The 15443-nt window shown below is 48.3% G+C and overlaps 1 pseudogene; it reads right to left on the reverse strand.

The window, feature by feature from the left end:
* The window catches only part of LOC128836099 (NACHT, LRR and PYD domains-containing protein 3-like), an 82673-nt pseudogene that overhangs the window by 55589 nt on the left and 11641 nt on the right, over positions 1-15443 (reverse strand).

The raw sequence follows: 15443 nt of genomic DNA on the forward strand, positions 1-15443 counted from the left end.
TCCCTCCAATCCAAGAATCTTTTCCTCCAGCACAGCCACGAACTTGCACTTCATGCTCAGGAAAGGCATCAGGCAGGAAAGAAAACATGGCACATTCATGCAGGTCACCACCCTGTTCCATCACTGGCCATCCTGAAATCACATGTAGAGCTGAACCTGGAAGGAGAGCCTCTCACACACAGGCCCCCCCACCCAACCACCTCCAAAATTATCCTGTTAGCTGCCTCTGTTTGCAGCTCTCAAGTTCACCTAGCAAGTGACTTTTTATACCAAGTTTCCCTGCTTAGCTCAGTTCTATCCCTACCACTAGGGAGTAAGTAACCACTCAGAGACTTCAAACATCAGGACTGATCAAAGTTCCAAGGGTCAGAACCGCATGGGCCCTTACCAAGGCACCCACAAACAGACCTTTCTAAACTGTTTCCTCGGGGGGCCATGGCCCAGCTACATAGCCCATACACAGAAAACAAACCCGCAAATGGACCACATACCATTCACCATGTCCCACTACCTCCTAGCCAGGGGCGGCGAGTTGTATGGGCCAGGGGTGCCCAGGCTCCACCAATGTCGGGACTGGGTCTTTCCCCCAGCCCCACCTGCCTCCCCCGGAGTGTCCCCCAGCCCCATTTGTTGGCCCCCATGCACCTCCCCCAGTTGCCTCACCTGACTTGCGCCTGGGCAGCGGGCAGCTACCCTGGGCCCCCTGCACTCCCTCGCCGGCTGCTGCCGCTGCAGCCTAGCTATAAGGGAGTGCTGGTGCTCGCGGCAGGCTGACTGCTGCATCTGTGGAGGGAGGAGGTGCATGACAGCCCTCTCCACCCCCCAGCAGGTGACTCCGAGTGAACTCCTGGGGCTTGGGTGAGTGCCAGGAAGAGGAGGGGTTGTCCTCCTCTCTGGCCCCAGACCCGGGGCAGCCTGCCTGCTACACCACAAAGTTTGAGCTCCCCAGCCCAGCCCCACCCCACAGCTCAAACCCCCAGCCAGAGCCCTCACCTGCACCCCAACTCCAGGCTTCTGCCCTAGCTCTGAGCCCCTCCCACACCCCAAATCCCTCATCCCCAGCCCAAACCTAGAGCCAGAGCCCTCACCCTCCAACCCTTACAAGGCAGGGGAGAGAGGGGGGATGGACTTGGACCCATTCTGGGCACTACCAAAAATTATACAAACCTGCCGCCCCTGCTCCTAGCATAGAGTCTGCAGCAACACCCATCAAAACTCTCTTATTAGCTGCCTCTATTCACTGTTATGGAACAGTTTGACACTTTGAACAAATTAAAAAAGAAAATAATAAAAATATAAAAATAAAATGAAAAGCCAGGTGAGCCAGGGAGCCCACCCATCCAGCGGGAAACCTGGAGGAGCCAGCTGCCCAACTCTCTGAGTAGCCTGCGAATTAGCTGCCCTGGGAATTGGGCAGCTCTGGGAGCCCTGGCTCATAGTAGAACTCCCGGTGGGCTGCTGGGGAAGCGAGTGAGCTGGCAGGAAACCAGGCAGTTTTTCATTTAAATTGTCAAAATCAACACATTCCCTCAAGATATTTTGATTTTGATGAATCAGCATTTCCAACAGAAAAATGTTCCATTAGCAAAATTCTCATCAGATCTACTTGACAATCAGAAAGCCCTTTTTGCAGCTTCTGACAAAGTGGTACTACCAACAACCCCTGAATTCCTATCTTACGTTGTTTTTCCATATTTAAATGAAGATATTAGGCTACCTTCATTCTGTCCCAGTTCTTCTCGCCCTAAAGAAATAAGATGGCATCATCTGAACATCTATTGAGCCATTAAATCCTATTTGAACAGAGCAGAGCCTTTTAGGAAAACAGATGCTTTGTTTTTATCATAAACCAGGGGTGGCAAAATTTATCAACCCTCCAAGCTGCATATGATGATCTTCAGAAGTTCGAGAGCTGCAAGACACACACAACTTTTACACATGCATTTTAAAAAAAATTAACTTGTTAGTAACTGTATTATGGCTAATTACTACTAGAGCCAGAGGCTTTGTTGGTCTCCCTCCTGGTCGTAAGTCTCTGGAAAATCTGGTTGATATTTTGTCAAGGCAGTACTGAGGAGCTCGGTCAGATGTTGATTTGTAAGGACTGCACAAAGTTCACGGAGAGCAACGATTCACAGCAGTATGTTGTGCCAAAAATTGAAATGAGTCACACACTGGTCTTCTTGAGTTGAGAATACTTCATTCCTGGCACTTGCTTTCAAAACTTGACTGTAGACTATGATTTATGCTATGCATCATCTTTAGAGCCTGGTCCTCCTGGATTTCCAACAGTTCCATTTCTACAGTAGATGTTTCCATAACCATGGTTTTGGAAATTGGACAGCTGTCATTGATCACATCAACCATGAATGGGATTACAAGAAAGGTGAAACAGGATCTCAATTTCTACAAGTCTTCAAACCTGGCCCAGAACCATCAAGCAGTCCTTGGTAATTTACCTCTGTATTCCTCAAGTTTGTGATCTTCTACTTTGATTTCAGGGAATGTGTTTACCCTACTCTTGAGATAGGTAAAGTGGTTGAAGTCTCCTGAAGAAGCTTTAACTTGTTCTGGAAGCTGAAGATTCTCTGAGTAAGATCAGAAATAATCTTATCCTTCCCTTGGAGTGCCAAGTTGAGAGTTTGCAGATGCTGCATAATATCAGTGAAAAACATGAGATCCTGCATCCATTTCTCATCTTCCAGTTACGGATAGGACTTTTTCTTTTCCTGAAGGAAAGCATTGATAGGCTCTATCCATTCCACAAACCTATTTAAGACATTGCTGGTTGATAACCACCTCACAATACAGTAGAAAGAGACATTGTTAGGTTTGTCTTCAAGATCCAGCTCTTCGATGAAATTTTTGAACTGTCAATGAGTCTTCCTATTCAAGCGGATAAAATTAACAATTTCTAGGACCATTTTTGTAACATTTTCATACTTGAAGTGTCTGCCTGTGAGATGATCATGATGGATGATGAATGAACAGGGAGAAACTCCAGAAATTTGGGATCGCTTTTTAAGAGTCTGATAAGGCCTAATTCCCCCCCACACCTTTGCAGGTGCTCCATCCATTGCAATACTGACAAGTTTATCCAGCAGTACATCAGCATTTGTCAATGCTTTGTCAAGTGTGTTCTTTACATCAATACTATGGGTTGTTTCTTCTAGCACCATTAAGTCCAACATTTCTTCTTTCACAATTAGATCTGTGGAAACAGCAAACAAATATTGCTAGTTGGGGTTTATCTTGTATATCTGTGGATTTGTCAACAGCTAGGCTGAATGCTAGAGAATTCTTTAGATCATTTTGCATCTTTCTTGCAAAATCAGCACTGATCTGGGATATACACTTCTCCATAGTGTGGTGCGAAATTGGAATTTGCTTTATCAATCACTGAAGTTTTTGTTACTTGGATCTAAAATTGCAACCACTTCTGCAACATTCTTCTTAACAAATTCTCCATCAGAATATGGACGTCTAGCACAAGCGATATTCCATGACATAAAAAAACACTAGCTTTGGTCGTTTGGCCAGCTTCCTCACTCAACACTGAAAGTAGTGTCTGTTGACTATTTAGACATAATTTTAATGCGGATATATTGTTTTTCCTTAATTCTGATTCAGGAGGGTATTTAGACTAAAGTTATTGTGATTCATTTCGTAGTGACTGATGCTGTATGGAACCTGGGCAACACTTGAGGATATTATGAATATCAATATTGTAAAATTGTAAAGAGTTGTGCCAGATATGCCATGTAAGGGATCTGCGAAAATGTTATAATTTGCCAAATATGATAAGCTTGTTTGTGTTTGTATCACCTTTGTACTGTAAGTTATATGTATGGTATGTCTGTAGTTACAAACTTGTGCTGTGCATCTGGGTGACACCCCAGACAGATTAGCATTAGCACTGCCTAGTCAGCTTGATGACCCATCAAGGGACATCGCCTATGCAACTGACCAATTGATGCCTTGTCTACACTGCCAAGTTTTGTTGCCAAAAAATGCCTTTTGGTGACAAAACAGCAAGAGCATACACACTGCAACGGGACTTTTGTAAAAAAAAAGCCCAGTTTTGGCAACAAAAAACTTCCATCCCTTCGAGAGACTTTTGTCTTTCCCCCTCCCTTTATTGTCAACAAACAGCCAGTGTAGACACCACACCTGTTTTTTTTTTGCTTTTATTGGCCTCCAGAAAGTGTCCCACAATTCCCATGCTGCCACTCTGGTCAGCAGTTTGAACTCTGCAGTCCTGCAACCAATCTGTCCCCTCCCCCTTGCAAGCCGTGGGAATTTTAAATCCCATGTCCTGCTTGCTGGCTCAGCATGGAGAGGTGTCCTGGCATGGCTATCGCACCAAATGCGCTCCTGCTTGGACTACCATGGAACTGTTGGATCTGATCAGTATATGGGGAGAGGAGTCTGTTGAGTCATAGCTGCAAGTGACCCATAGGAATTGGGACACATATGGGCAGATTTCTTGAGGATTGTGTGAAAAGGGCTATGATCAGGACATGCAGCAGTGCAGAGCAAAGATAAAGGAGCTGAGGTAGGCGTACCATAAGGCAAGGGAGGCAAACCATCGCTCTGGTGGTGCACCTAAGACCTGCCGCTTCTATAAGGAGCTGAATGCTACCCTCGGTGGTGACCCCACCTCCATCGCCGAGAGCCCCAAGGATACTTCGGAGGCAGCAGAAAGAGGAGCTAACCCAGAGGTTGAAATTCTTGATGAAGAAGTGGAGGTAGAAGAAGATGCGGCGCTCCCAGCGACGTCACCTGGTGGGGCAGGCAGCCAGGAACTTTTCTCCACTTCAGAAGTGCTCTCTGGGGAGCAGGAAGCAGATGAGACGCAGGGTAAGTTGCTGTGGCTTGTGTAGGGAATCGAAAAGTGGGAGGCAGGTTGTGTTTTTATGTGAGCTTGACATTGCCCTGTGTAGCTAATCTGCGTGGCCAAGCAGGGTGTCAATGGACATCGAGATCTGCATGGAATCCTCCAGAGAGAGGCTCTGGAAAGTACTTGTTAATCCTCTGCCACAAATTCCAAGGGAGTGCAGCCTTGTTAGTTCCCCCATTTTAGGAAACTGTCCCATGCCATTTAGCAGTCACTGCAGCTGGGACCAAAGCGGCACATAGCTAAGCTGCATATAGACCGGGGTGAAAGCCACAAGCATGCAGTAGTTGTGCCCTGGTTTCCCTGCTTGCCTGCAGCAGTGAGATGTCAGCTAGGGGGCCTGACTGTGGAAAAGTGTTGGATAATTTTAGAATGAGTTCCCTGCAAAGCTGCACTGCAAGCCGTGGCTGGTTTGTCCATATGCACAAGCGCCCTCCCCCCGATCTGACACACACCATGATTTGTGTGCTTGCATAGCTGTGTGCCTGCTTAGAGTCAGTGAGAAAGCGATTGCTACTAGTTGCAAAAGGCCCTTGTTACTGAAATGTTTCAATCATTTGCTGGAAGGTAACAATCCCTCATCTGTGCATTGTCCACAGCAGCTGAGACCTTAAGGAACACACCATGCACCCCTGCTGTCTGGCTTCGGCAGATAAGGAAGAAGACGCAGCAAAGAAGATATGCTCAGAGAGATGCTGCAGCACGCTGACAAACAGACTAGGGAACAGAAAGAGTGCTGGGAAGCCGAAAGGCAGGACAGAAAGGAGAATCAAGCGTTCGCTATGGAAGTGACTGAGCGGATGATAAAAGTAATGGAGGATCAGATAGAGATGCTCAAGTCTTTAATACAGCTGCAGACTGAGCAGATCCGTGGTCGACCTCCACTGCAGCATGTGCACATGCACAATTCTTTGCCAATCCCATTGCCCTCTACGCCCACACGTTCCTTTTCACTTCACAGCACTCCTGAGTTTCCCCATCACTCCACCCCCTCTCACAGCTTGGACAATGATGACCTCTGGAGTAACCTTTCTACAAACAAAGCTTTGAACAAAGGGCTGAATAACCCATCCAAGCTGTGGATGTGTTCAGGGACTTTCAAGACAGCAAACTCACCAATACTGCTAGGAACCTGATGCACATTGAAGTCTTTGTATATATGTGACTGTTTTACCATTTAACATCTCTCTTCTTGTTCTTTTTTCTTTACAATAAACCTTTAGTTTTAGACACTAAAGGATTGGCTGGCAGCGTGGTATTTTGGGTAAGACCCAAACCTGGCGACGTGGCTGACCCTTTGGGGTCAGAAGAACATTTTGTATATGTGAGCAGAGTTTTTTAAAGAACTTCTCACTGTACTGGACCTATATGCTGATTGGGAGCCAGAGTACTGGAATGCAATAAAGGGGACTGTGTGATTTCTCTTTTGCTTCTTGATGTAACCCTTCTGCCAGGCCAAGTTGATAGCAGCAAGGGCCGGGTTCAGTACATAGGGGTCCCTTCCCAACAGCGTGACACAGAACCAGCTCTAGCCCCCACCCAGTGACCTGGGAAAATCTTACACAAACCCGTAGGCGCCTCGAAGAGAAAATATTTCCCCTCTCGCAAGCACAGATCCTCGGTGTAGCAGAAAATGTTTAATAACATGAGGTAAACGACATAGCATTAAATTGGGAAAACACCACAACTAGAGTTCATAGACCAAACCATGAGCGAAGACCCACCCCAGCAAATTGGGCCGTGTCCTCTCCCATTGGTTCTTGAAACCAGCGACCCAAGAATCACCAAAGTCCCAAAAGTCCACCGATCCCAAAGTCTCTTGGGTCCAGCAACCCAAGAATCACAAAAGTCCCAAAAGTCCGACAACCCCCCAAAGTCTCTGTCCCTGATCAGTGCAGCCCCAGAGTTCAAAGGGGGGGGGGTGAGCAGGGTGTTAAGGGGCACCTTACGTGATCCGAGGCCAACCGGCTGCTTCTCCGTGGGGTTCCACCGCAGCCTTCACCACAAACTGCTCCACTCCACCCGCAGTCCCACTCCTGCCGTCCCACAAACTGCTCTGGCAGCTGCTCCGCTCCGCTCCGCTCACCGACCTGTGAGCCGCGCCGCTCCGCTCCACTCCAGCCGTCCCTTGGGCCGCTCCCACAAGGCTCTGCTCTGCTAGCTGCTCCTCCAGCCGCTCCACTCGCCCCCGCTAAGCTAAGTTAGCTTAGCAATATAGCTTCAGGCTCCCCCACTAGTTAACACAGTCTCAGTGATCTCAGCTCTTAAATAGCTTTAGCTCTTTTGTGATTTCAGCTAGTAGTAGGGGAGCCCCAGTGCTGGTGCACTATTGGCCCAAAGTGAACTCAGCTCAGCAGTGTGTAACTAGACTCCTAAGGGAATCAAAGTTAGCTCTGACATTCAACAGTAGAGAGCAGAGGAGGCGGTGCAATTGGTGTTTCCAGCCCACAAAAGGGACCCACACCACCAGGTACCAATACCTGCCCCCAACCTCTCTCAATTCACTGGGTTTTGTAACCCATGCCCCTTGACAAGCAAGTGCTACTTAGGTAATGGTGAAGGACTGACTCAGTCCTTCTGTCATACAACAGTTCCACTGGCCTTGATTCACAGAATCAGGGTAACAAAACTTTATTCTTCCTGCCCCAATAACAGAGAAACTGGGGATCCCACACCAGCCAAAGTAACCACTTTGAGTTGCTGTGGTTTCATGCCAGGCGAGTGGGTGTGCCTATGCAAACAAGATCAGCCCCTGGAGTTCTTTTCCACACTCGCCATAATTCACCACCAGATGTCAGGGTAGAGCTCATCCTGACTCTGCTTACATTGATAACCAGTGTGGGAGATCAGAAGCACAGTTTGTGACTGGTTGGGGAGTCTAACTTCAGTGTTACCCACTAGTCTTGGGAATATATCTGCTCTCCCTTTTGCAGCCTCCCTGACCTTGGCATTTCCAGTGAGAGCTGCCCTAGGCACACCGGGTCACAGTGATGTGTCAAGTTGCTCCCTTTGTAGTGAGTAAGCTATGCATTGCAGATAAGACACAGGGATTTGCCACCTGTAATGCTGAATGCAAAATGTTTCTCCCAATCTGGCTTAAAACTTCTGTTTTCTTCTTCATACTTGTGTTTCTTACAATTTGAAGATGTCATTGTAATCCGCAAAATTAAAGTAGGGTTAACACTTAAATCTAAAACTATTCAAATGCAATTTATGAACAGTAAACACAGCCTATATTCTGCAGAATGCAGGGAGATCGCAAGCACATGAGGTCCACACAGCACAATGTCTGAATACAGAATGACACAAGTTCCTGATATAAAGCGCATGTGACAGCTTCTCTTTCTATTGGTCTCACTCTCACAATAGCTCAGGGCTTAAATTCTCTTGAAGTATTTCCCAGAGTCCCTGCCCCCCATTCTCCGCCTACCAGACTAAGGGGCGGGGGGAAGCTTGGGGGTTCTGCCCTGTGGCAGGGTGGTGGGGCTAGGGGCTTCTGCCCCAACGCCTCCCATGGGGCAAAAGCCCCAACGGCTCACGAACCATGGTTTGACCATGTTTGTCCTAGACTGATACAAAGAAATGCCTCAAAGCAACCATCTCCCAGCAGGTCTGGGCAGTCTGTTTCATCCAATGGACAGAGAGAAACACAGTAATTTATGAGAAAATTTGTAAACTGCAATAACTTGGTCATCTCTCCATTCCTTCACAAAACAACTTCAAGGTGCATATCAGCTTCCTCAGAGGCTATTGTTGGTCTTCAGATTTCGCAATTTTTCATCTGTCCTTAATTTCTATCTTTCCAACTATTCTCTCCTTCCCTCTCTGCGTTCTGGACCACTTGCTAATTCTTTGTAGTCCTTTCAGAACTGGTGGTCTTGGACTACCTATGTATGAGAATAATACAATTTCATTCTTAATTGCAAATTTGTCGTCTTCTAACAGAGAATCCAGCTGTTTGGGTTTTCCCCTCCCTTGTTAATAATGTGTGTCAGTGATTCAGAGAACTTAAGGCATTGGAAGCTATTGAATAAACTCGTGGCACAGTACCTGAGTATATATGGAGGTTGGGATGGGGAGTAACTGGGCACCAACTCTTTGATCTGGCAGCTGCCTCCATGTGTTTCTGTACGCACAGCGACCCAATAGTCTGTTTTTTATGACAAGACAAATTCACAAGTAAAGGTAAAACTATCATACTACTCACCCAAGTTTCTGCACTTTGCAGTTTGGATGCTTCAATCCTTCCACCAGCTCTTTTTTTATTAAATTACTCTGGCAGGCCTGTTCATCCTCATCCAACTGTGTCAAGGGCTGGTTTGCACTGAAAACAGAAGAGAGGTCTCTGCAGTAAATAGTAGTTGTGAGTCAAATTTGGGTTAATTAAAACAGAATTATCAAGTAACCTGCCCGTGTTGGAAGTTTCTCCTAACCTCAGGCAGTTAGTGGTTGGCTTATGAATGGTAGCAGGTTTATATGTAGAGCTGGTAGTGATCCCTGTATTTGGGATACCTAACACTACCCATTTTAAATATTCTGTTGACCTTTATTTGATAAGCTCTTAAACACCTTCATTGTTTGCAGCAGCCCTTTGAAATCTGGCATGGAGCCCTCCACCTAGAGAAGGGCCTTCCCCTTGTCTGATTAAATTCCATTCACATGTAGCTGAGTTATAAACTGTTAAAATCACCATTTCCCTGCTGTGGCTGGGTTCCATAGGAAAGTTTTGGTAGCATGCCAAAATAATAATGGACTATGAACACTCTAAGGAGTCAGGCCTGTGCCACCACCAAAATAGAAGTAACATCGCCATTAACAGTACTGAGAATGCCTGGAAGTGTGGTTTCCTGAAAATGAGAGAGATAAGACTGAGACACAGTCCCATAAGGGAAGTAGTGGAAGCCCCAATCCAGGAGACATTTAACAGGGACTGGCATGGAAAATATATGATGGGGGAAAAATAAGCAAAAGCCCTTTTGAGGTGGACTAATTTGGACCTAACCAATTTCAATCACTAGTTTCTATTATTCTATCTAATGATGACACAACCTTATTTAATATGACATAAGTAGGTATTGCTATAACTAAATGTAAGATAAAAAATGGTTATCTATCTTTTCGTAACTGTTGCTCTTAGAGATGTGTTGTTTATGTCCAATCCATTCTAGGTGTGTGTGCACCCATGTGCGTGGTCATCAGAGATTTTTGCCTTAGCAATCTCTGTAGGGTCAGCTGTGGCGCCCCCTTGAGTGCCACACCCATGCGTCAGTATATCAAGCACCACTAGCCCTACACCCTCTCAGTTCCTTCATGCCAGCAACTCTGACAGTAGGGCAAGAGAGTGGGTAATGGAATGGACATAAGCAACACATCTAGAAGAACAACAGTTATGAAAAGGTAGGTAACTGTTTTTAATTCTTTGAGTGCTTGCTCATGTCAATTCCATTCTAGATGACTCACAAGCAGAGCCCATGGAGGTGGGCTTGCAGTTCACGGTCATCCAGCTTGCAGCACTGCTCTGCCAAAGCCAGTGTTGTCTCAAGCCTGCTGGGTAAGTGCATAATGCAACGCGAATGTGTGGACAGACGACCAGGTAGCGGCCCCAAAGATCTCTTGGATTGGCACCTGCGCCAGGAAGGCCACTGATGACGCTTGCCCCCTAGTTGAGTGTGCTGTCAGGTTTGCCAGTGGAGGCACTTTTGCCAGTTCATAGCAGTAGCAGATGCAAGCAGTGATCCAGGATGAAATCCTTTGAGCAGACACTGGGGGACCTTTCATTCTGTCTGCCACCACAACGAACAACTGTGTTGACTTACAGAATGGCTTTGTCCTGTCTACATAGAAGGCCAGCACTCTTCTGACATCCAGGGCATACAACTTACATTCCTCATCAGATGGATGAGGCTTTGGGAAGAAGACAGGTAAGTATATGTCCTGGCTAGTATGAAACTGGGAAAATACCTTGGGCAGGAACGCCGGGTTGCGGCCGCAGTTGGACCATATCCTTGTAGAATACCATATAAGGCGGTTCTGAAGTAAGTGCCATGATCTCAGACACCTTGCGGGAAGAAATTATTGCAATCAGAATGAAACCTTCTAGGAGAGAAGCAGGAGAGAGCAGGAAGTCAGCAGCTCAAAGGGAGGCCCCATGAGCCCTTACAGCATGAGAATCAGGTCCCAGCGAAGGACAGGATCCCGGACATGTGGGTAGAGATGCTCCAGACCTTTCAAAAAACAGGCTGTCATGTCGTGAATGAAGACCGACCTGCCTTGGAATGGAGGGTGGAAAGCTAAAATGGAGGCCAAGTGGACCCTGATCGATGACAGGGACAATCTTTGGAGTTTGAGGTGCAGAAGATAATTCAGGATCTCCTGAAGCAAGGCCTGTTCATCCCAGATACATTGTTCCAAGACCCAGCACGTGAACCTTTTTCACTTGGCCAGGTAAGTCGCTCTGGTGGAGGGCTTTCTGCTACCCAACAAGACCTGTTGATCCCGGGCCAAACATTTCTGTTCTTCCGCGTTCAGCCATGCTGTCAAGTGCAATGCCACCAGGTTTGGATGCAGAAGACTGCTGTGGTTCTGGGTCAGCAGGTCTACCCAGAAAGGTAGCTGCAGCAGGGTGACTACCAAAAAATCCAGCAGCCTGACAAACCAGTGCTGGCCAGGCCACGCAGGGACTATCAGGATAACCTTTGCCCTCTCCTGTTTGATCTTCACGAGGGCTCTGTGAATTAACAGCACTGGCGGGAAGGCGTACACAAGAGCCCCCAACCACGGGAGCAGAACAGAACACGTGGCATTTCCTGTTCTGACAGGATGTGAACAAGTCCACCTGGGGAATACCCCACCTCTGGAAGATCGTACTGATTGCCTCTGGGTGAGACAAGAAAGTCCTGCTGAGGCAATCTGCTAATACGTTCTGGGTCCTGGGCAGATGCACGGCTACCAGATGAATGGCATGCCGCACAAAAAAGTCTGAAAAGCAGAGACCTTCATGGCAAAGGGCTGACAACCTGGCTCCACCCTGCCTGTTGATGTAATACATTGCAGCAGTATTGTCCATCAGGACCTGCACTACCTTGCCCTTCAGGTGGGGCAAGAAAGCCTGACAGACCAGGCTAACTGCTCTGAGGTCCCTGACATTGATATGGAGGGCCAGATCATCCTGCAACCAATGACCTTGTGTGCTGAGCTTGCCCAGATCTGAAGCATTGGAGACCAGGGTCAGCAACTGGGCCAGGGCTGTGAAGGGAACTCCCTTCAACACTGACCCAGGGTCCAAACACCAATTCAGGGATAACCAGATGTGATCCGGCACCCTGACTACCCACTCTAGGTCATGCCTGTTGGGAATGTAGACTGATGCCAGCCACACTTGCAAAGGCCAGAGATATAGCCGGGTATGACTGACCACATATGTACATGGGCAGTGGGTGAACCCACAGCTTGGGGAGACTAGCCTCCCACCCCGCCCCTTCCATGCCCACCAGACCCCAGCCCACCCCACACTGTGGCCACTGCTGGCCCATGCCCAGCGCCCCCCCCACTCAATTATGGCTGCTGGCTCCTGTCCCAAGGTAGCACCTCCAGTCTCCCCCACCTCCAGAGAGCCAGGCAGCGCAGCCACAGCCTGCCCCGGCCCCGGAGCTCCAGAGAGCAGAGTTGCGTGGCTGCAGCCTCCCCCAGTCCCGGAGCACTGGAGAGGAGAGTCAGGTGGCGCAGTCCAAGCCTTCCCAGGGCGCATCTGCTGGCATGACTCCCAAGCATGAAGACACCCCCTTTGCAGCCGAGCCGCCAGCCCCAGCGCTGGGCATTTGACATGGCTGGAGCGCCCCCAACACCCAGTGCTGGGTGGCCACAGTGGCCACAGCGCCGGGAGGACAGGCAGCGTGGCGCAGCCCCCAGCCTGCCTGCCCCAGCCTCTGGCATGGGAACAGGAGGCAGGAGGGGGCCTGGACTCTGGTGGAGCCTGGGCGGGGGCACATGAGGCAGTTTGGGAAAGCAACACCTTCCCCTGCCTACGATACCTGCCACCCATGCATGTGGCCCAACAACCATAGACAGGTGTGAGCTGTGGTGAGCGGGTGGTTCTTCACATGGGAGATTAGGGCTGACATGGCTTGGAAATGCACCTCTGGAAGGAAGGCTCTGGCTTGCATGGAGACGAGAACAGGCCCAATGAACTCTATTAGTTGTATCAGCCTCACGGTGGATTTTTTCTCATTTATCAACAGGCCCAGGTCATGGCAGGTGGAACACACCAAATCGAAGCTCCTCTACACTTGTTCCTGAGATCTGCCCTCAATGAGCCAATCATCTAGATACAGGAAGACCTGGATCCCTTGATGCTTCATGTAAGCGGCCATTAGCGACCATACATTTTGTGAACACCCTTTGGGCTGATGAGAGGCCAAAGGGCAGTTCCGTGAACTGGAAATGGCATCCGCCGACTATAAAACAGAGCAAATGTCTGTGGCCTTGGAATATGGAAATAAGCGTCCTTCCCGTCAAGGGCGGGCATACCAGTCTCCCGGATCCAGGGATGGTGGAGCCAAGACCGACCATGCGAAACTTCAACTTCTTGAGAGACTTGTTGAGGCGTCACAGGTCCAGAATAGGTTCAAGGCCCCCTTTTGCTTTGGGGATTAGGAAGTAGCAGGAGTAGAACCCCTTTCCTTCCATGTCCCAAGGGACCTCCTCCACCACCCCCAGGTGCAGTAGGTTTTCGACCTCCTGAATGAGGAGTTGCTCATAAGAAGGGTCCCCGAAGCGGGACAGGGAAGAGGGGGCATGGTATGGAGGGGCGGCCGAGAATTGCAGGATATAGCCCCAAGATACTATCTCTAGCACCCAGCGGTCTGAGGTGACCTGTGACCAGGCCAAACGGTAGGGATGGAGATGGTTGAGGAAAGAACAAGGTGGATCGGGGGAGTTGACTGGGGTGTCGCTCTTGAGTGTACCTTCAGAATGAGTACTTCTGGCCCCCTGGATGCTTTGCCAGACTGGGTGAGTAGGAGGAGGAATGGTGGCGACGACTAAAGCTCATTGTTAGGATATAGATATTCAGGCCTGTCGGTAAAGACCTATACTTTAAGAATGTAGGTGCATTCTTATCACTTAACTAGTTATAGAGGTACAAGACAAGAATCAAAATCACAGTCTGCCTGTGTATGGGCCTTCTCTCACTATGATAGTCTAAGGCCTTGTTCTTAAGCTAAGGCCTTTGGCTAAACAACAGGGGCAGCCATAAGCTGGGAAGCGAACGGTCACATCCTCACTTGTCACATTGAAATAAGGCAATTTTGGGCTGTTAAAAAGATGATCCAATCTATCACCTCCAGAGAAAGAGAAGAGTCTAGAAGATTTAAAGAAAACTTAGTTTGATAGCATCCTGCCTGGCAAAAACTCACTTATCAATAGTGGTGATTGTGAAACACTCACTTCTTATTATTTTGTCTTTATGGTCTCCACTTCTCTACTGTTTATCTGTATGGTCTCTGTCTGGTTCTTTGATTAATTATACAGCAGACAGAAACAATTTTGCTGGGTGTAAACCAATTAAGGTGGTGGGATATAATTGGTTAGATAATCATGTTACAATATGTTAGGATTGGTTAGTTAAATTTCAGTAAAATGATTGGTTAAGGTATAGCTAAGTAGAACTCTCAAGTTTTAATATAGAGACTGAGGTCAAACAGGAAGTAAGGGGGGAAATAGGAATCATATTTTGCTAAGGGGGGAAATGGGAACAGGAACACAGGCAGGGCTCTGAGGCATCAGAGCTGGGAAGGAGGACATGGGGTAAATGCTCTGCGATGTCAGAGCTGGGAACGGAACACTGAGGAAGGAAACTGGAATCATTGCTTGCTGGAAGTTAACCCCAATAAACATCGAATTGTCTGCACCTCTGGACTTCGGGTATTGCTGCTCTCTGTTTACATGAGAAGGACCAGGGAAGTGGGAGGGTGAAGGGATAAGCCCTCTAACACTCATGTCTCTATCCCTTCTCCTCACAGACCCCTATCGAGGTTGTCGAGCTTTGGTGGAGGGGGCGGCTAGAACTGCTTCCTTGCAGACTGTGGTGTATGGAGTCCTGAATGTCCTTTAACCCATGCACCCTCGCATACGTCTGCTCTGCAAAGAGTCCATTCCCATCAAATGGGAGATCCTGGACTGAGGCCTGCATTTCTTGGGACAGGCCAGTGGTCTGAAGCCCTCTTGAAGGTCAGAGGGATGGATGAGGGGGTCTGCCAGAGGGCCTTGGCAATTTTTAGGACCTCATCATGCACTGGTAGTATGACACAGGCAGGGGTAGATGCCCAAGATTACATTGAACAGGGTGCTCAGCCATCTCCTCTGGCTCTAGGCCCAAGTTCATGGCAACCCGTCAATGCAGTGCCTGTGCTCTTTAGAATCACCCGGCAGGCTGGCTCTCGAGGGACCCGCCACCACCTCGTCCGGAGATGAGGATGATGACTGTATCACTGGGGAGGCCCTGGGGCATTATGCCCTGTGGAGGAAAGGGGTTTTGGAATTGGTGCTG

The sequence above is a fragment of the Malaclemys terrapin genome, chromosome 4 (assembly GCF_027887155.1).
Source record: "Malaclemys terrapin pileata isolate rMalTer1 chromosome 4, rMalTer1.hap1, whole genome shotgun sequence".
In the NCBI taxonomy this organism is placed as follows: Eukaryota; Metazoa; Chordata; order Testudines; family Emydidae; genus Malaclemys; species Malaclemys terrapin.